Raw genomic sequence first — 22,319 nt, forward strand, 5'->3', positions numbered from 1 at the left:
ACATTTGAAGGAATGGCCGATATCACACCTCGAACCATCTTTTTATCACTGGTCAATGTTGCTAGCACTTTTTTACCCTCAAGCATAGTAAGCTTTGTAGCCTTGCCTCGCTGCAAACCATCTCTGCAAAACACCAGAAGTGATCCATTCCGTAGAATTCTTGCACTACTCACATCACCTATCGCTCTCTAGATGTGGTTACCGTTAGACGAATCGGATTCCATTCACCAAACGAAGCACCTTCATCAAGCAGTTTCAAAATTACTTTACTCTCTTCCTTTCGATCAATTATCTCTTCAACAATTACATCATAATCGGATTCAGTACGCGAACTGTATTCATCATGCTGTTTCTTCTTTTTACGTTTAGCTTTCCTACGGACTCTCAAATTCCCCGCCATCTACAACCATTCCTGCCTCCTCCTCACTTCCTGGTTTGTTCCTACCACCTGTCATCTCACGTCCATTCACAGTCCGGTCCCACCCTCTTCCTCCGCCATTCGCTCGAAAGGCGCTGTCTCCTCTCAAATGAACGTTAATTCATCTAATCGTATTTACGAACACACCCTTGGTGAGAGTGAAAGAAAGACGTCACTTCCCCGCTTCTCTTGGATAAATAGAGGAAACGAGGTTGTGAGTTGGCTAGTCTGAGCGTGGAAGTAGCAGGGACTGTTTTAGGTGGAAGCAGACGGCATACTTGACAGAAATGTAGTTCCATTTATTCATCGGAACGTATTTGTTCACAACAACGACCGGTACCAAGTTTGGATTAAGTCCTCTTGAAATGGACAAGACTGAAACGGTGAGCTTGAGGTTAGCTGGGTAGCTAACGTCTTTGGGTTTTTTGTTATGATAAAATAAATGTTTCGCGGGACTGACAACTGGTACTAGTAGTACAACATGGCTAACTATGCTAGCTATTTCACACAACTTGCAAGCTTTGCTGTCGCCCCACTGGAATGATACGTCTATGCACCTAGTTAGTCGGCTAGCTATCTAATGTCGGATCTAATACAATTTCCTGAATAGCTAGGTAAGTTTCATTTCTCGGTTTGATGCTGTTTTCCCTCCAGACCATGGGGACGTCGTTACACGTGTCTGCATGCTTGCAGGTCGTTAGCCCTACCAGCTAATGAGCTAATAGTAGGGTGTTAGGTCACCTGACAGAATGTCGACGCTAGGAAGAATTCGACAAAAATAACATGAACTACAAATATCAAATGCACTTTTGTGGCAATTATATGACAATATATTGTTACATTTCAACATTAAAATATACCTCTATATGTTTTTTTAAGTGTTGTATTATTTCGTCAACATCCGTTTTAATAATCACAAGTTATGAGATTATGTTTACAGCGACAGACCCGTCGAACGCTCGGTTTCGTGAGATTTCACTTTTTAGTGATCGCCGCAAAACCTAGTGTGGTCAGACATCTTTATTTCGCAAAAAGCAGTAATAAAAACTAGACTGGAGTCAAGTGAGTTTTCCTTGGCAAGACTCATCCCGACCTCCACAAGTGTGTTGTGAAAGCAGACAACGAATATTGACTGAAATACAAGGTAAGTACCATTTCACTTCGATGTTATGACAGGATTTTTTACAGATATGTATTCACAACATAGCTTGTTAGAAACTGCAAGTTCTAAGCTACATTTTGATATACAGGTTGTTAGTGGTTGACCCAGATCCGTTATGCAATCCGGGTTTTCTATGTGATAGCAAGCGCTGAAACAAACGAGCTGTCAGTGGATCAAAGCGGCAGAAGCTAGCGGCCGGCAGAGATAACGTTCGCTTGCTTCAATTTGATGATAATAATACTACTACTACTACTACTAATAATAATAATAATAATAACAACAACTTCTATTTGTAGTCTCTCTCTCTCTCTCTCTCTCTCTCTCTCTCTCTCTCTGTCTCTGTCTCTCCCTTTCTCTCTCTGTCTCTCTCTCTCCCTCTCCCTTTCTCTCTCTCCCTCTCTCTCTCTCTCTCTCTCTCTCTCTCTCTCTCTCTCTCTCTCCCTCTCCCTCTCCCTTTCTCTCCCTCCCTCTCTCTCTCTCTCTCTCCCTCTCTCTCTCCCTCTCCCTTTCTCTCTCTCCCTCCCTCTCCCTTTCTCTCTCTCCCTCTCTCTCCCTCTCCCTCTCCCTTTCTCTCTCTCCCTCCCTCTCCCTTTCTCTCTCTCCCTCCCTCCCTCTCTCTCTCTTTTCCTGCAAACGTTTCAGCTCAAAGTGCTTTAATCATTATATAAATCATCATTGAATTATTTAGTAATTTAAAGAGGGTTTTTTAGTCTTGACTTGAAAATATTTAATGTTTAGTTTAGCTAAACTAATCACTGTCATACAAAGCTGTAGCTAGCTAGATATATTAGTTACTGGAGCTTCTGCAGAGAGAGAGAGAGAGAGAGAGAGAGAGAGAGAGAGAGAGAGAGAGAGAGAGAGAGAGAGAGAGAGAGAGAGAGAGAGAGAGAGAGAGAGAGAGAGAGAGAGAGAGAGAGAGAGAGAGAGAGAGAGAGAGAGAGAGAGAGAGAGAGAGAGAGAGAGAGAGAGAGAGAGAGAGAGAGAGAGAGAGAGAGAGAGAGAGAGAGAGAGAGAGAGAGAGAGAGAGAGAGAGAGAGAGAGAGAGAGAGAGAGAGAGAGAGAGAGAGAGAGAGAGAGAGAGAGAGAGAGAGAGAGAGAGAGAGAGAGAGAGAGAGAGAGAGAGATGTGCTTATTCTCTGCGATTGAGTGAGTGAGAGAGGGAGAGAGCAAGAGAGAGACGCGCTTCTGCTCTGTGAATGAGAGAGAGAGAGAGAGAGAATTGGGCTGTGAGATCTCTGGTATCTAAAATAAATGTAAAAAAACCTGATCTGACTGATTATCCAAGTATAACCTGATGCCACATTAAAGCAGTTTAATGCAATTCTGACTGTTGTTATAGTGGTGGTCAAAATGATTGGCACCCTTGTTAAAGAAAGGTTGTTGTATTAAATCATATGTATCCTCACTACACAATGCATAACAATGATGTTTGATTATTGACCTTAAATTAAAATTCTTACAAAAAATCGAAACAAAAAACTGTATGATCATGAACGTTTCCATGTCTCCTTTTTCCAGATTTGGTGGGGTACAATGGATTGTGCATCCAGTGACGCTGAGGAGTCAGGCAGCCTTACCAATGATACAGTGCTCAGTCTGCGAAATAAACATGGGATGTCAAAAGAACTGTACAATGCAGTGAGACAGCTGATACCTCAAACGGAGGTTAATGATCCTGCCTTATACATGTGTGTGAGCAGGATGCACAAAGCCGTCACTCAGTTGAAGAAAGGGAAAAATAAAGAGGAGGTGACAAGATATCTCCAACAGCCATTTAAAATCCCAGTAGCAAGGAAAGACGATGAGAAAGGCCAAGATAAAAAAAAAACAGACTCACAGTTAAACAAAGCAGGAAAACTAATGAAGAAAAGAATCACAGGGCTAGAACATGAAAACTCCAAACTAAAAGAGGAAAAGGAACATCTGGAGGTTAAGCTGGAGGGCACTGTAGAAAAGGACAAATCAGAACTGGAGAAAGCACAGTCAGTATGCAAGACATTAACAGCAACATTGGACGTGACAAATAAAGTAGCTAGAGTGAGTGCAAAGGTTGCAACAAGCAAGGTGCGCAACCTCAACAAAAAATTAAAGACAAAAGAAGAGCAGGTAAAAACACTAAAAGAAACCATTAAAGGATTATGTCAAAAGTTAAAAGATGCAGAGAAAGAAAAAGAAATTGCAGAGAAGGAACAGACAACATTTGAGGAAAGACAGAGAGAAACAGAGAGAACGCTTGATGAACTCAAACGGAAAATGAAATCCTCTGTTGACAGTTGTCGCAAAAAGAAAAGAAAAATGACAGACAAACAGACCAAGGAAATGCAGGACCAGGAAGACCTGAATAACACATTATTGGAGCTGGAGGAAAAGCAAAAACTAATTGAAAAAGAAAAAAAAGAGTTAGAGCAACTTAAATGCATAGACACAATTATCACCTTTGAAGACGGGAGATACACCAATGAAATCCGGGAGGTCGTAATGGCTCTCTTATCGATGAACGTCTCAATGAGAAAAGTTGATGCAGTGATTAAGACTGTGCTAAACAGGTTGGCTGGGCAAGATATCCAAAAGATCCCAAGCAACTGGCTGAAATCACAGCTTCTGCTTGAAGCTAGAGGTCTGGCAGACATCCAGGTACGAACTCAGAGGAATATATGTTTATGAAAACAAAGATTAGAACAAATGCAAGGATTCAGCCCCAGTGTGGTACACTGCCACTGTGCTCCAGATGACCAAAAAAAGAGCAAACACTCTGAACACATTATATAAAATAAAATATGATGTTGGTGATGAATGGGAATTCCCTCTGCTACAAGATTTACAAATTGGAGACCTTACAATTGAAAAATGAGACATGAGATTAGTAATTAGGTTTGGAGCTCATTATTGCAAGTAACTTATTTATGAAATGCATTCTTTGTTATGAATTTTGTAATGTACAGGTTTTTTTACCTTTGCCTGCTTGCGGCTCTGATATTATTTGATTGATTTGATTTGATACAATGTCTGGAATCTCATTTCTTTCATTTGACATTGGTTTAGTCATAATATTAAAAAGCTAAGCCTATTCATGTTAACCATTGAGTGTTAGCTTGAGGAATGCCTCCTGAGCAACGACTCCAGGCGGATGTGGCAGGGGGTTCAGCAGATGACAAACTTCAGAGCCAACAGGCTCACAGCCGCAGAGGACGACCCCCTGCTGGCGGGAAAGCTGAACACCTTCTACGCCCGGTTCGACGAGGGGCGAACGGAGGTAACCACAACACAAACACCACTCTCTCCAGCTCTCAGCAGCCTCACCCTCACAGAGCATGAAGTGAGACGCGTACTGAAGGCGGTGGACCCCAGGAAAGCCTCGGGGCCGGATGGCGTCCTGGGACGGGTGCTGAGGGACTGCGCCGACCAGCTGGCCGGGGTTTTCACCAACATCTTCAACCAGTCCCTGTCCCAGGCCACCATCCCACCCTGCCTGAAAACCTCAACTATCATCCCCGTCCCGAATAAAAGCACGGTGAGCTGCCTAAACGACTACCGCCCGGTGGCACTCACACCAATCATCATGAAGTGCTTCGAGAAACTAGTCCGGGCCCACATACTCACACGCCTCCCGCCCAACCTGGATCCATACCAGTTCGCCTACAGAGCCCACAGGTCCACAGAGGACGCCATCGCGACGACTCTCCACGCCACTCTATCCCACCTGGAGAGGGGAAACAGCTACGCGAGACTGCTCTTCGTGGACTTCAGCTCCGCCTTCAACACCATCCTTCCAGACAGGCTAGTGACCAAACTACTAGACCTGGGTCTATCACACTCTATATGTGCGTGGATCAAGGACTTCCTGACCGACCGCCCCCAGAGGGTGCGGGTGGGCCCCCACACCTCCACAGCCCTCAGACTCAGCACTGGGTCCCCCCAGGGCTGCGTGCTAAGCCCCATCCTCTACAACCTCTACACCTACGACTTCACCCCCGTCCACCCTAGCAACTCCATCGTTAAGTTTGCAGACGACACCACCGTGGTGGGATGCATCTCGGGGGGGGACGAGGCGGCGTACAGGGATGAGGTAGAGCAACTGAGCAAGCTGTGCAAGGTTAACAACCTGCTGCTCAACAAGTCAAAGACCCAGGAAATCATCGTAGACTTCAGGAGGAAAAAGTCCGAGATCCAGCCCCTGCTCATCGACGGAGAGTGTGGAGAGAGTCTCAACCCTCCGATTCCTGGGGATGCACATGCGGGATGACCTGACCTGGAAGGACAACACAAAAGCCACCATCAAGAGGGCACAACAGCGGCTATACACCCTGAGAGTCCTCGGGAAGGAACACAGCAAGCAGGAGATACTGGTGACCTTCTACCGCGGCGCAGTGGAGAGCATCCTCACCTACGGCATCTGCAACTGGTTCTCCAGCTGCACAACAGCGGAGAGAAATGCGCTACAGAGAGTCGTGAGAACAGCACAGAAGATCACCGGCGCCCCCCTCCCCTCTCTGGAAGAGCTGTACAACACACGCTGTCTCAGGAAGGCCTCCAAGATCCCCAGGGACCCGACCCACCCTGGGTACGAACACTTTACCAGGCTGCCCTCGAAAAGGCGGTTCAGGACCCTGGCCGCAAGGACAAACAGACTGAAGAACAGCTTCTACCACAGGGCCGTCCAGGCCCTGAACACAGCAAAGACCTAAATTCTGGGCCCTGGACAGTCTGGACGGATTGATGGCAGCTGCTGGACTGAAAAAATCAGGTGTAGTGCTGAGGCACAAACATGTACATTTCAAGCCTGCAAACTGCGACACTTTAAATAAATGTGGAATAATACTATTGTGCAATATGACAACCCTAGTCGTCTGTCTGTACAGTATAGTACAGTGGATAGTGTACATAGCTTTTATTTATGTAAACCAGCTCCTTCCCTTCTTGTGATTTCTTTTTTCTTTTTTTCTAAAAGTTTTTTTTTTTTCCTTTCCTAACACCAGGGGAGCCACCCCTCCTTAATTTCGTTGTTTGGTACCTGTACTGTAGCAATGACAATAAAGTCCATTCATCCATTAATTCATTAATTCATTCATTCATTCATAGCTGTCCTTTGATCATATATCATCTTTGATTATAACTCATTGTTTATTAAATAAATAAATAGCCTATATGAAAATGGGCTTTTCATAACTCATGCATGGTCACAATACTGATTCGCCTATTATAGAAATAGTTTTCATAATATGGATTTTAAATCACAATTATTTATGAATTAATCACATATGACTAAAAATCAACACAAAGGGAGCATTGTTAATTATACTATAATAGTATACTATAATAAGTTAACACTTTATTTTAAGTGATTGGGGTGAATGGAGCTGTTAAAACGGTTTTTAATCAAGATTTTCCCACCGATTTGCGTAAATTAACACATACATTTGCATATTATTCATTAAATTAGCATAATATTTTTATATTTATTTGTTGTAAATGTCATGCATAGTAGTTTCTATCATCCCTGAAAATGTCATTACAGTGTGACCAACCTATCTTAAGCTATGAAGTAAAGTATGTAAAATATAGTGATAAAAAGGTCCATTTGGTGCCATTCCGGAAGACAGGTGTCCATTGTTAGGTGCGCGACCTTTTTGACCTGTCTTGGTTCACAAAATGGGTTGTATCTCAGCAACCGTATGTCCTATCATCATAAAACAAAGTGCTCTGTGCTTCTGCTCTAGAACAATGTATATCAATTGTACCAGCAAAAGCAATCTTTAAAATTGGTACCTAACACCTGTCGCCCCACTGGAATGATACGTCTATGCACCTAGTTAGTCGGCTAGCTATCTAATATCGGATCTAATACACTTTCCTGAATAGCTAGGTAAGTTTCATTTCTCGGTTTGATGCTGTTTTCCCTCCAGACCATGGGGACGTCGTTACACGTATCTGCATGCTTGCAGGTCGTTAGCCCTACCAGCTAATGAGCTAATAGCTTCTAAATTAGCTGTACGCTTGCCGACTGTAATAAAAATGAAATAAGTTACTACACAGAGCTGTCAAAATGTATATGACAGTCATAACGCGTTACACAAACGGCGAGGTTCATTTACATACATGTTTACAGGCAACATTGCATCACCAGTCATCAACGTGTTTGTCTGTGTTTGTAGATGTGCCGTTGGTGCTCGTCAGTGGATGATGGAGGTGCTGCAGAGCTGCTCCAGAGTTACTCTGCTGGCTCTCTATCGGCAGAGGAAAAGCAAGCTGTCAACGACGACCTCTTGGAGTGCATGGAGTGTGTGGTGGAGTACCACAGGGTGAGGGAGGAATTCCCTAGACTGCATAAGGTAAAGGAGGAATTGGTGTATCAAAAATGTCATGATCTAAAATGAGACTGCTGCACGATTTGGGGAAAAAATCGAATTGCGATTATTTGGACAGATATCGCGATTGCGATTAATTTGCGATTATTATTTTTTTAAATAGCAAAAAAAAAAAAAAAAAAAGGGTTTTTGTAAAGTGTGGCCATATCTCCGGCTAGGAAGGTCGTATCAACGTGCAGTTTGTTTGTACGTCTTCAGGGGACTTCCTCTAGCACCCCCACAGCCCGAGCTACGAGTGAAAGAACTAAACTTACATTGGGTTGCTTTAAAGTTGGGTTGCTTTAAAATCAAGCTTCAGATTAAAACATGTGATGGAGCATTACTAACCTGACTCAGGTGGTTTGTTTCACACATTCTAGGAAAGCTTAATTGGAAGCTGTTTGGAAAAGGGCAGGTACTTTCAAAAAATACTTGGCAGGTGATTGGATGAATCTATCTATCACCTATTTTCAGAGAGCATTACCACATGATACCATCAAACTATTAACTGCTCTAATTCTAATGCAAGGATGAGAACTTAAAAGATATGAATTGGGACAACATATTTATTTATGTTTTTTTTAAACAGCAACACCATTTTGTTTCTCTCAACAAGTGTCTTTTTTTTTGACGTTCATTGACGTTGACGTTCATTGACGTTGAATCCGACGCGCTGTATGACGTATCCCATACGGGTAGTGGTGTTTCTCAACCCTCTCCTCGGGGCGCCCCAGCCGCTCCACATATTTGATCTGTTCCACCACCAGCACACCTGATTCAACTAATCAAGTCCAAAGCAATTATGATTTGGACTTGATTAGTTGAATCAGGTGTGCTGGTGGTGGAACAGATCAAATATGTGGAGCGGCTGGGGCGCCCCGAGGAGAGGGTTGAGAAACACATTGTGAGTTGGACTTGTGATCGGAAGGTTGTGAGTTCAAATCCCGCCTGAAACCACACCACTACTAGTGTGCCCTTGAGTAAGGCACTTAGCCCTCAGTTACTCCAGGGGGAATGTCCCTGTAATTCGTAATTGTAAATCGCTTTGGATTCAAAAAGCGTCTGCTAAATGGCAAAAAAAAAAAAAAAAAAAATCGCAGGCAAATCGCAGGCTTTGCGATTAGCTAATCGCGTCATTTCAAATCGCGATTTCGATTTAAAATCGATTAATCGTGCAGCCCTAATCATGATGCAGGTGTGTGGGGGAAGAAGCTTATCTTAAGTGTAGTGTCTGAATGCTTTACACCAGGGGTGCCCAACCTTTTTTTTAACCAAGATCTACTTTTCAAGTAATAATAATAATAATAATAATAATAATATCTTAGATTTAGATAGTGCCTTTCTCAAACCCAAGGACGCTTAACAGATTTCATAGACAGACAATCAGACAGACAGAACAGAAAAACAAAGCAAAGAAACAAACTAGACTAGAGGCCAAAAGGCCTTAGAGAACAGGTGGGTTTTGAGGGTAGCCAGTCTGCCAAGATCTACCAGTCCAGCTTCAACATTGCAAACGTGCACACACACACACACACACACACACACACACACACACACACAGTTCCCAGCCTGCATAGTAAACTCACAACACACTTTCTCTCTCTCTGTCACACAGCCACACAGGAGAAGACCATCACAAACCCACCCTCTTTGCTACTCTCGCTCACTCACACACACACACACACACACACACACACACACACACACACACACACACACACACACACACACACACAGTTGCCAGTCTGCATAGGGAGCCATAGCACAAACCCTCTCTTTCTCTCTCTCTCTCTCTCTCTCTCTCTCTCTCTCTCTCTCTCTCTCTCTCTCTCTCTCTCTCTCTCTCGCTCTCTCTCTCTCTCTCTCTCTCTCTCTCTCTCTCTCTCTCTCTCTCTCTCTCTCTCTCTCTCTCACACACACACACACCCACCCACTTTCTCTCACTCACACACAGACAGTTGCCAGTTTGCAGTGCCATAGCCAACTACTGATCCAACTGCACCCAACAAACAGAAAAGTAAACCAGATACAAAACAGGTAGTTCCCTAAGTTTGAAAGGAGGAAATACATGCATTTTATTTTCTATACCTTAATGGTAGACCTGGCACTGGTAGGAGGCAGCTAGTTTCTCGTAGTCAGGGCAATAGGAGCTAGTTGCATGGCATAGGAAGGCTGCAAGGTGGTCATCAGCCACTCTGGATCTGTCATCGAAAAGGCAATCTGCAGCCTCGAGATGGAAACACTTTTTTCACAATTTCCCCGTCCATGAATGACTTATTGTGTTTAACAAGAACCTTACCCTGAAAATTATACGTTTTCCCTCTTTTGCCACATTTCCCTTCTTCGAAATAGCTATCGTAGATTTGCAGATCAGACAAACTCACCCAATATGACATTGTGAGAAAAAAAACTCCCATTCTGGATGGAAGTTGTACGTTTTTGGTTTCTTACTTGGTCCAGCTTCCCCACTCATTTTTATACCCTTTCTTTAGTATATAATATGTAAAGCACCCTGTGCATTCGTGCTGAGAAGGGTGCTGTAAGAGTCTCTAGGCACAGAGGGAGGTCGACACAGAGGAACAGTTGCAGAATAGGTATTTATTGTCTACAGCACGGCTCAGCAACGTCACTGACGTTCTGAGCCCGTTGTTCAAAATAATAAAGAATAAATAATAAGTCCAGCGTGCGGCCGTCACTGCCGTCACGCCCGCTGCGTCCCCTTTCGGGACTTGGTCCGCTGGCCGACTCTCGGCGACACGCCCCCCCTCGGGACCCGTTCGCTCCCCGGCAGAGCCCTCGCTCTCTCTCCGCTGCTCTCCCTTTCGGGACTTGGTCCGCTGGCCGACTCTCGGCGACACGCCCCCCCTCGGGACCCGTTCGCTCCCCGGCAGAGCCCTCGCTCTCTCTCCGCTGCTCTCCCTTTCGGGACCCGCTCCGTCTGCCCGGCTCCCCGCACCTCACCCCCTTTCGGGATCTCGTGCGTCCTCGCCGCGGCTCTCTCTCTCTCTCTCCCAGTGCGTCTCCGTGCGGCAGGTACTTCCTGCCCTTCTCATCTCCCGAGGGAACAAACACACACAGGTTAAAAAGACCAGTGGGATAACGAGTCTGATCACTGACACCTGTCCGTAATCAGCCCATTATTCCCCCTCCAACGGCAGTCTGGCTCCCTCTGCAGGCCAGAACGCGCCATGCTCCCCACACACCCCCACCGCCAGTTCGAGGCCGGGGACACAACCGGCCGATAGCCTACCCCCCCCCCATCACGGGAGAGGAAGTCGGCCACCACCATCTGCGCCCCCGGCCTATGAACCACCGTGAAGTTGAAGGGTTGCAACGCGAGGTACCACCGGGTGATCCTCGCGTTGGTATCCTTCATGCGGTGGAGCCACTGTAGGGGAGCATGGTCGGAGTAGAGGGTGAACGAGCGCCCCAGCAGGTAGTACCGGAGGGCGCCGACCGCCCACCGAATGGCCAGACACTCCTTCTCCACCGTGCTGTACCTGCCCTCCCGCTCCGACAGCTTTCGGCTCAGGTACAGCACCGGACGGTCGAATCCCTCCACCTGCTGGGTCAGCACCGCCCCCAGCCCTCTATCCGACGCGTCTGTCTGCAGAGAAAAAGGAATGTTAAAGTTAGGAGCATACAAGACTGTCTCCCCACAGAGGGCGTTCTTAATCCCATCGAACGCTACTTGGCACAGCTCACTCCATTGGACCGGATCCGGGGCCCCCTTCCGGGTGAGGTCGGTAAGGGGGCTGCCCAGCTCCGAGAACCCCGGCACAAACTGCCGGTAGTAGCTGGCCAGTCCCAGGAACCGCCTCACGTCCTTCCGGGTCCTGGGCCGCGGGGCGGCGGTGATCGCAGTGGTTTTGTCCACCTGCGGTCGCACCTCCCCACCGCCCAGGATGTACCCCAGATACCGGATCTCCCCCCGCCCGATCACGCACTTCGCCGGGTTAGCCGTCAGCCCCGCCTGCCTCAGCGACTGTAGTACCGCAGCCACCCTCTGCATATGCTGCGGCCAGGTGTCCGCATAGATGACAATGTCATCTAAGTACGCCGCAGCATACGCAGAGTGCGACCGCAGAATACGGTCCATCAGCCGCTGAAACGTGGCCGGGGCCCCAAACAACCCGAACGGAAGCGCGGTGAACTGGAATAACCCCCGCGGGGTAGAGAATGCCGTTTTTTCCCGGGATACCGGCGATAATGGTATCTGCCAGTACCCCTTCGTGCAATCCAATGTCGTGTAATATTTTGCCGTGCCAAGCCGGTCCAGGAGCTCGTCGATCCGGGGCATAGGGTAGGCATCGAATTTAGACACCGCGTTCACCCGTCTATAGTCCACACAGAACCGTACAGACCCATCGCGCTTTGTCACCAGCACGATGGGACTGCACCAGTCGCTGTGCGACTCCTCGACCATGCCCAGTTTTAGCATAGAGTCTAATTCCCGGCTCACCACATCTCGTTTGTGAGCCGGCAGCCTGTATGGCCGCGTACGTACCGTAACACCCGGTTGCGTAACTATCTGATGCTCTATGAGGCGAGTACGACCGGGTATAGGGGAGAACACATCTGCGAACCTATGTTGCAATTGATCAACGTCCGCCCGCTGGTTCGCCGAGAGATGGTCGCCTAAGCAGGCCGGGGCGCTAGTACTAGTTTTTGGGACCTCCGGCCCGAACTCATCTTTCTCGGGAAGTAGCGTCACCAGGGAAACAGGGACCACGTCGTTCCATTTTTTAAAGAGATTAATGTGGTATATTTGCGTGCTGTCCCCTCTATCCGAGCGCACTACCTCGTAGTCTACATCCCCAATTCGCCGTGTGACCACGAACGGCCCTTACCACTTGGCGAGTAATTTAGAGCTAGACGTGGGCAGTAATACTATAATAATAATAATAATAATTGCTTTGTACTTGATTAGTTGAATCAGGTGTGCTGGTGGTGGAACAGATCAAATATGTGGAGCGGCTGGGGCGCCCCGAGGAGAGGGTTGAGAAACACTGGTCTAGTCCCTCTGTCGTACAGCCGTTTTTGGCGCTCCTGGGCCTCGAGCAAATGCTCCCGTGACATAACCCCCAGTGCATGGAGCTTTGCTCGTAGGTCCAGGACGTATTGTATTTCATTTTTACTGTCACTAGACCCTTCCTCCCAGCTTTCTTTAATCAGGTCTAGGACGCCCCGTGGCTTGCGCCCGTACAGGAGCTCAAAGGGGGAAAACCCTGTGGAAGCCTGGGGTACTTCCCGCACTGCGAACAACAGAGGGTCTAACCACTTATGCCAATTACGACTATCTTCGTGGATGAACTTACGGATCATTGACTTAAGCGTCCGATTGAACCGCTCACACAGCCCGTCAGTGGCCGGGTGATACACGCTCGTTCGGACCGCCTTAATGTCTAATAATCCGTAGAGTTCCCTAAGTGTTCGTGACATAAAGTTAGTGCCTTGGTCGGTGAGGATCTCTTTCGGGATCCCCACCCGGGAGATGACCTGGAATAACGCCTGTGCTACACTCTTTGCAGAGATAGTACGAAGCGGTATTGCCTCGGGGTATCGAGTCGCGTAGTCTACGAGGACTAGAACGAAGCGGTATTGCCTCGGGGTATCGAGTCGCGTAGTCTATGACAGTGTTTTTCAACCACTGTGCCGTGAGAGATCATCAGATGTGCCGTGGGAAATTATCAAATTCCACTTACCGTATTGACCCGAATATAAGACGGGGTTTTTTCCCCGGAAAAAAGTCTGAAAAAGTTGCATCGTCTTATATTCGCGCCCTAGACTTTTACACGTCAATATTAATTCACAACAACGTATGGCGCCAAAAGACTGTTCCCCACGCGAGCCACCGTGTTTCTGCCTCTCACACACACCCCAGTGACGGGTGCCTGGAGAGATGGAGACACACTCACTCACACACCCGCGGAGAGACACCGCAGAGACACACTCACACACACACCCGCGGAGAGACACCGCAGAGACACACTCACACACACACCCGCAGAGAGACACTCACACACACACCCGCGGAGAGACACCGCAGAGACACCGCAGAGACACACTCACACACACACCCTAGGAGAGACACCGCAGAGACACACTCGGACCAGCTCGAAAAAAGTGGCTCAACTGGTTGGTCAAGTTAACAAACAACAGAGGAGGAGTTACGATGCCAATTTTAAGACCATGGTGGTCAATGAAGCAGAGGCATCAAACAACTGTCGAGCAGCCAAGAAATATGATATTACAGAGTGTAATGTTAGAAGTTGACGAGCCCAAAAAGATCGGCTTAAGAATGGTAACAGTCAGAATGGTAACAGTCAGAGAAAAGCGTATCGCCACCCGCAAAGCGGCCTCTTCCAGGTGATTGACAGGAGGGTGTGTGAATACGTGACTGAAAAACCTAACGATTGTATGCCCATACCCCAAGATGATAAAAATAACCTACATTGTTTCATTCATTCATTAAGACGATTGCCTGACGCATTGATGACATGTCTGCAGACATTGAAAATGTTGTTTTGGAGAAGATACGTGGCAGTGGGCAGTTTGCTTTGCAACTTGAGTCTTGGCTCAACTCTTGGCCAATGCACGCTTTGTGGATGGAGACACAATCACAGAAAATTTCTTTTTTGCAAGACATTGCATAAAAAAAAAAAAAACAGGGGAGGACTTCAGTGGGACAGCTGCGTAAGTGTCTGCACTGATGGAGCAGCAGCTATGTGGCCGAGACTTTACCAGCGGAGATAGCTGTTGTTCGTATGGTAAACTTTGTAAAAACAAGACCTCTGAAAAGCCGCTTATATGCAGCATTATGTGAAGAGATGGGAGCCCAGCATAAGACGTTAATACTCCATACGCCGATGATTGTCCCGCGGAAAAGTGCCGGCCCGCGTGTTTGAGTTACGGGAGGAGCTGAAACCGTTTGAACTGATGAGAAGTGTGATTGATTGATTGAAAGCTTTATTAGAAGATTTGCAGAAGTAGGTACATGAAAGTACATATTACATACAAGGTCAACTAACAGGATAAAAACCCAAGAAAGCCACTGGCTTATTTCAATTGGGGTCCTTGATTCTCAATTCATCGTTACATGTAAGACAGACAAAAAAACTAGTACTATCTACAAGATAATACAGACAAATAACTATTACTATCTACAAGATAAACATACATCCATCATGGGAAGAACAATACAACAAAACATAAGGTATGTACAGCGGGTAGGACAGGTGGGGACATACACCACAGGTGGGGGCGGGGGACAAAACACAAAGTATGTACAGTGGGTAGTTCGGGTCTTTTAATCTGATTTTTGATTTAGAGGGTCCAGTTACGGATTGCAGCCTCCTGTAAATGTTTTTTGAGAGTGGTTTTGAAGGTGGGCAGTGTTTTGCACTCCTTTAAGATTATAGGAAGGGCGTTCCACATTTTTACTGCATAGTTTGCAAACGAGTTTAACCCCTTGTTTGTGGTGCAACGCGGTTGAACGTGGTTCGTGGAGCTTCCTCTGGTGTTGTATGTGTGGACGTTGTTCACTTTTTGGAAGTATGTTGACAGGTACTTGGGTGTCTTTGTGGTGTAGCGTATCTTGAAGACCAGGCCCAGTGCAAGCTGCTGCACTCTGTCAACTACTCGTAGCCAATCAAGGCTCAAAAAATGAGCAGCGGTTAGATGTGTCCTAGGGTTGAGGCCTAGCAGAAGCCTAACCAGTTTATTTTGGGCTGTCTGGAGTCTTGTTTTATGGGCCTTTGTGGTTCTATAGTACCATGATGTTACGGCATAGTCGAAGTGACATTGAATGAGAGCTCCTGATAGGGTCCTCAGTGTGTTTTTACTGACAAGTGAGGATATCCTGTACAAGAATCTAGTTCTATGGTTCACTTTTTTGATTACTTTTGCTGCCATTTTATCTCCGGAAAGATTTGCCTCTAAGATGGAGCCCAGGTATGTAATATCCTCTTTTCTTGTGATATTAATGTTACCCACTTTTATTTTAAAATGTTCAGCCTTTCTGAGTTTAGATGGGGATCCGTATAGGATGGTTTCAGTTTTACCTAGGTGTATTGATAGTTTATTGTCAGCTAGCCAGATGCAGATTCTACTCAGTTCAGTGCTTAGCGCTTTTTCCACCTGCAATATGTCCCTGTCAGAGACCAGCAGAGCCGAGTCATCCGCGAACAGGAACAAATTGCAATCACATGCTGATGACATGTCATTCACATATATTAGGAACAGTAAAGGTCCCAATATGCTTCCTTGTGGAACGCCGCAGGTCACTGGGAGGGGGGGGGACAGTGTTCCGTTCACACTAACCACCTGTTCCCTCCCCTCTAAGTAGGATTGCATCCAGCTCACCGATGTTCTATCGAACCCAATTGCTTTCAGTTTATCTAACAATATGTGGTGATCTACTGTGTCGAAGGCCTTCTGGAGGTCCAGCATGACCATGCCGCAGTACTTGCCCGAGTCCACCTCATGGTTGATGTGGTCGTTCAAATAGAGAAGGCATGTGTCAGTGGAATGGGATGTTCTGAATCCTGATTGAAATTCATACATCAGATTTTTTTCGGTAAGGTACCTATCAACCTGTTCATAAACTATTTTTTCCATAAGTTTCGAGATGGAATTAAGAATAGAAACAGGTCGGTAGTTGCCTGGGTCTAATTTGCTTCCTTTTTTATACAGTGGGGTTACCGTTGCTATTTTAAAGTCAAGGGGGACGTGTCCCTGTTTGATGGAGAGGTTTATTATGTGGGTGATGATTGGGGTAATGGAGGCAGCTGAATCTTTTAGAAATCTGGCTGGAATATTGTCATGGCCCGTGGCCTTTTCTGAGTGTAGAGCGCCCAGCTTTTTAAACACCTCATCGTTTGACACCATGGAGAGTTTAAAATCATCTTTGCGTACACCCAGTTTATTGTAGAACGCACGCATGTGCTCTACACCATAACGCCCTGAGTGGGGTGGTAGATTGTTAACTAATTTAGTGGCTATGGTTGTAAAGAAAGTGTTTAAGCACTTAGCCACATCCAGCTTGTCTGTAAGGAGAGAATCTCCAGATTTTATGCTGATGTTTGTAGACCTGGTTTTGAGTTTTTGACTGCAACCTAGTTGGCTATTAAGTAGCTTCCAAAGGTCACGTGGTTTGTTTAAGTTTTCTTCGATTTTGTTATCGAGGTATTCTTTCTTAGCAGATTTGGTCATGGTAATTACCTGATTGCATAGTTTGTTGCATTGTTTTTTAATTTTCTCAAAGTGGGTTTTGAGATCTTCGTTTAAGTGTTTCACTAATTTTGATTAGCATTTTTGAACTTCAGAGCATTTTAGGTCTCTGACTTTCATAGCATTTAGAATGTCCGAATTCATCCATGGTTCCGATCGGGCTTTAACCCTGGTGGTTCTCATGGGGGCTATACTGTCAATAATATTTAGGAATTTGGTTTTGAAACCTAGCCATGCCTCTTCAACCTGTGTGCATTTTAGTTCATCTAACCAGTCTTGATTCTCCAGTTTATGGTTTAAGGCCTCACTAGAATAGGATTTAAGGGATCTAGTGGTTACAGTTTTATGACCGCCAGCCTTGGGTTTATGTTTTTTACGAGTGCAAAAGATCATGTAATGATCACTTAGCCCACATACAATAACCCCACTCTTGGAGATTTTGGACTCATCCGATGTTAGAATGAGATCTATGGTGGTTTGAGTAGAAATACACACCCTAGTGGGTTTGGTAATTTGTTGACGGAGACCGTGTAATTCAGAAAACCTAGTGAAGGATTTGAAAACGGATGCTTCATTTCTGAGCATGTCCGTGTTCCAATCCCCAATAAGAATCTTTTCCACACAGTCAACGTCATCCAAGCACCCCTCAAGAATATCATAGAAATCATTCTGATCGGGAGGTCTGTAGATAGTACCAACCAGCACCGTGTGATGACGCATGGCCAACATACAGGGCCAGGCTTCGCACTGAGTGAGTATAACGACAAGTTCATATAATGTTACGTATATGATAGGCTACTATGTATTATTTTGTAACATTTGGGATGGCGGTGTGCCGTGGGATTTTTTTCAAGGTAAGAAATGTGCCGTGGCACAAAAAAGGTTGAAAAACACTGGTCTATGAGGACTAACACGAACCGATAGCCCTGTGAGCAACGTTCAAATGGCCCGATTATATCCATCCCAATCCGATCGAATGGTGCCTCTACCAGGGGGAGGGGGCACAACGGTGCCCTGGGCACGGCCGGGGGATTGACTAATTGGCACTCGCGGCAGGATGCGCACCACCGCCGCACCTCTGCCCGAATCCCCAGCCAATAAAATCGAGCCATTATCCGGTTGAGTGTCTTGTCGTATCCTAAGTGGCCTGCCATAGGGTTATGATGCGCCGCCTGGAATATAGCTTCCCGGCGGCTCCTAGGTACCAACAACTGGGTCATTTCCTCGTCCCTGCGAGTGTCACGACTCACTCTATACAGTCTGTCCCTAATCAATACAAAATACGGGTGGGCGCGCACAGCGTCTGGCCGTACCAGCACACCATCAACACTGATCACCTGGTCATAGGCGGAGCGTAGAGTGGCGTCGCGAGACTGCTCGAGGGGGAAGTCGGCTACTGGAGGGAACGCAGGCGGCGGATCTGCGGGTGCCGGACCCACCGCCTCATCCGGCTCCTCGGCAGCGTCGGACGCCCTCGCATCAGCGCAGAGCACTGCGCACGCCTCACATTTCCCTGTCGGTCGTGCACGCACCCCCAGGGTTTCCCCTAATACCTGCGGAAACCCAGCCCAATCTAAACTCAAAATAAGGGGGTGCATGAGGCTCGGACTAACCGCCGCAATGCCCCGGGTCGAACCAGGCGCTGGTGGATCATGGTCTGTTCTTAACCAGAATCCAACAGCGCCTGGTGCGTCTCGCGCTGTACCCTTACTGGGATGTAAAACGCCTGTCCTGGACGCGGGGGAGGGGTCGGACTGCCGACGACGCGGATTACCTGACCCACCTCCCTCTCGGGGCAGTCCCGGCGGAGGTGGCCAGGCTGTCCGCATCGCCAGCATCCCTCCTCTACCGCTCGTGGGGCCGTCTGTGGGGTGGAGGTTGGCCCCCCGTGTGCGTTCCTCCCCCCGGTGGCCCGCCCCGTCCTCGGGGCAGGCGTTGGTGGCTCCCGCCGCAGCTCCACCCCAGGCCGTACCCCAGGCCGCGCACCGCCGGCGCGGAGCCGGGGTCGGGGTAGGGCGCGGGACCGGGGATGGGCCCGGGGCTGGAACCTGCGGTCGGGGCAGGTGGTTGTCGGGGAGGGGGTCGGGAACGGCCTCCGGCTTGTCCCGCACCCCCCTCCTCTGGGCCCGAACCCTCCCCCGGGTGGCTCGGTGCGGTCCAGTACACAAAAAAGGTTGAAAAACACTGGTCTATGAGGACTAGGGGTGCAACGGTTCAGTTGGCCCACGGTTCGGTACGGTTCGGTATTTTGGGTCACGGTTTTCGGTACGGTTCGGTTCAGAAACAAATGCTACTATTTATTTACAAACTGTTACTTTACTTTATTTTGCTTATACATAATATGGAACTTTAACATACACATGTATATGTTATGAATATAATGTATATATAATTGTATATAAACAAAAAACACTTTCAAATGTCCAAAAATAAATAAACACTTTCGAAAGTAAAAGTGCACTTTAGCCTTGACAGCTGGTAGCCCGTATACAAACAGGAGGAAAACAAATTCACACTACAAAAGTAACACTTTCCACATAGCGTTCCAACATGTCATGTGTTGTATTCCAACGAGTTGCGACATCGTGGATTAATTTGTGTTTTGGTAAATCTAACATATCTTGTTTAATTGTCAGAATATGGTGGGCTGTGGTGCTTTTGTGGAAGAAAGTGACTGCATGTCTGATCTTACCCAGGAGGCGGGACACCGGGGTTATTGCCACTGCCTTCTTGGCGGCGAGATTTACGACGTGCGCAAAGCAGCCGATCTGTGGCCCCAGTCCACCAGCTTCATGGATCGCATTTACGATATTTGCTGCGTTGTCTGTTGTTACGGGAATTGTTATGTTTGGCCTCTCCAACTTCCACTCAGTCACTGCATTTGTTAGTTCCTCTGCCAGGTGCGCGCTGGTATGGCTTTCGTATAGTGGACGAGTTTGCAGTACTGCGCTCTTCATCTCCCAATCTGGTGACATGTAGTGGACCGTGACAGTGAGGTAACTCTCCGTTGCCCGGGAGGTCCAACCCTCCGTAGTCAGTGCAAAGCTCTGTGTTTTTGCCAAATCGTCTTCAATGCCTCTGCGCGTTGTTTGGTAAATACCGGGGATTATTTTGGTGCTGAATGATGTACGGGAGGGGACACTGTAACGGGGCTCGAGAGTTTTTATCAGATTTCGAAAACCCAAATCTCCAACCACCGAAAAGGGCTGCAAATCCTTTGCAATGAACATCCCCACTGCATTGGTTATTTTTTTGTGTTTCTCTGAAGTGGTAGTGTACGTCTGTCCGAACGCATCAGAGAGAGACTGCTGTCTGCTCACTGACGCTACCTGACTGGCTTTCCTGCTCCCAGTCAGTGTTATCGTTGAGTGGTAGCGGCGAATATGCTGGTTCATGTTAGAGGTGCAACCATTTGCATATGGCACACGCTTTAAGCAGAGCTTGCAGACAGTAATATTTCTGTCCACTGTTCCCCCCCCCTTATTGTCGTATTCAACGGGAAAAGCGAAATGACCCCACACCGCAGACTTGTAGGAATCCGGGGCTTCCTCAAACTGTTGCGGCGCTCTCAGAGCTAATTTACGAACGCAGCCAAATCGCAGCATAAACCGAAAACCGTCACGGTTCACTAGTGAATTGAGCCGTGGAACGCAAACCGTACCGTCCGTAAAAAAAACGAGAACCGTTGCACCCCTAATGAGGACTAACACGAACCGATAGCCCTGTGAGCAACGTTCAAATGGCCCGATTATATCCATCCCAATCCGATCGAATGGTGCCTCTACCAGGGGGAGGGGGCACAACGGTGCCCTGGGCACGGCTGGGGGATTGACTAATTGGCACTCGCGGCAGGATGCGCACCACCGCCGCACCTCTGCCCGAATCCCCGGCCAATAAAATCGAGCCATTATCCGGTTGAGTGTCTTGTCGTATCCTAAGTGGCCTGCCATAGGGTTATGATGCGCCGCCTGGAATATAGCTTCCCGGCGGCTCCTAGGTACCAACAACTGGGTAATTTCCTCGTCCCTGCGAGTGTCACGACTCACTCTATACAGTCTGTCCCTAATCAATACAAAATACGGGTGGGCGCGCACAGCGTCTGGCCGTACCAGCACACCATCAACACTGATCACCTGGTCATAGGCGGAGCGTAGAGTGGCGTCGCGAGACTGCTCGAGGGGGAAGTCGGCTACTGGAGGGAACGCAGGCGGCGGATCTGCGGGTGCCGGACCCACCGCCTCATCCGGCTCCTCGGCAGCGTCGGACGCCCTCGCATCAGCGCAGAGCACTGCGCACGCCTCACATTTCCCTGTCGGTCGTGCACGCACCCCCGGGGTTTCCCCTAATACCTGCGGAAACCCAGCCCAATCTAAACTCAAAATAAGGGGGTGCATGAGGCTCGGACTAACCGCCGCAATGCCCCGGGTCGAACCAGGCGCTGGTGGATCATGGTCTGTTCTTAACCAGAATCCAACAGCGCCTGGTGCGTCTCGCGCTGTACCCTTACTGGGATGTAAAACGCCTGTCCTGGACGCGGGGGAGGGGTCGGACTGCCGACGACGCGGATTACCTGACCCACCTCCCTCTCGGGGCAGTCCCGGCGGAGGTGGCCAGGCTGTCCGCATCGCCAGTGTCATGGTTTCTTAGGTTTTCATTTTAGAGACATCTAGTGGACATTTTATGACATTACATTTGTTACTGCCTTTATTCAGTTTCGGTTTTGATTAGTCACATGACGAACATTAGTCACATGACGTGAGCACACTGTTCAGACGTGATAGCTCGTGCAACAGCTAGTTGAGAGAAAAAGCTCCGGAGAATCTCTTTGTTTACATTCTTGCCCTGGAAAAGGCTTTGCTTGTAAGTTGCCTTTTCTTTTCTTGTTTAACTACAATGTATAATGTATATGTTTATAAATACATAGCTTATATTATTTAAGTATAACTATTTGTATTGCTATATTGATATTATATGTTGGCTACATACTGTTGATGTTGAAAGTGTAACAGTATAGTTTTGAGCATTACAGTAATTGTACTCTTATGTTTATTTACAGTTTTACAAAATAACCAAACGACCACTCATGTTTCTGAGGGTTGAGTAAAGAACTAAACTTTACTCCAGCGTCTGAAGATTCATTTATGTGTCAGTGTGTGTTCGCTAT

This window comes from Nansenia antarctica (assembly GCF_963989245.1).
Source record: "Nansenia antarctica genome assembly, chromosome: 4".
In the NCBI taxonomy this organism is placed as follows: domain Eukaryota; kingdom Metazoa; phylum Chordata; class Actinopteri; order Argentiniformes; family Microstomatidae; genus Nansenia; species Nansenia antarctica.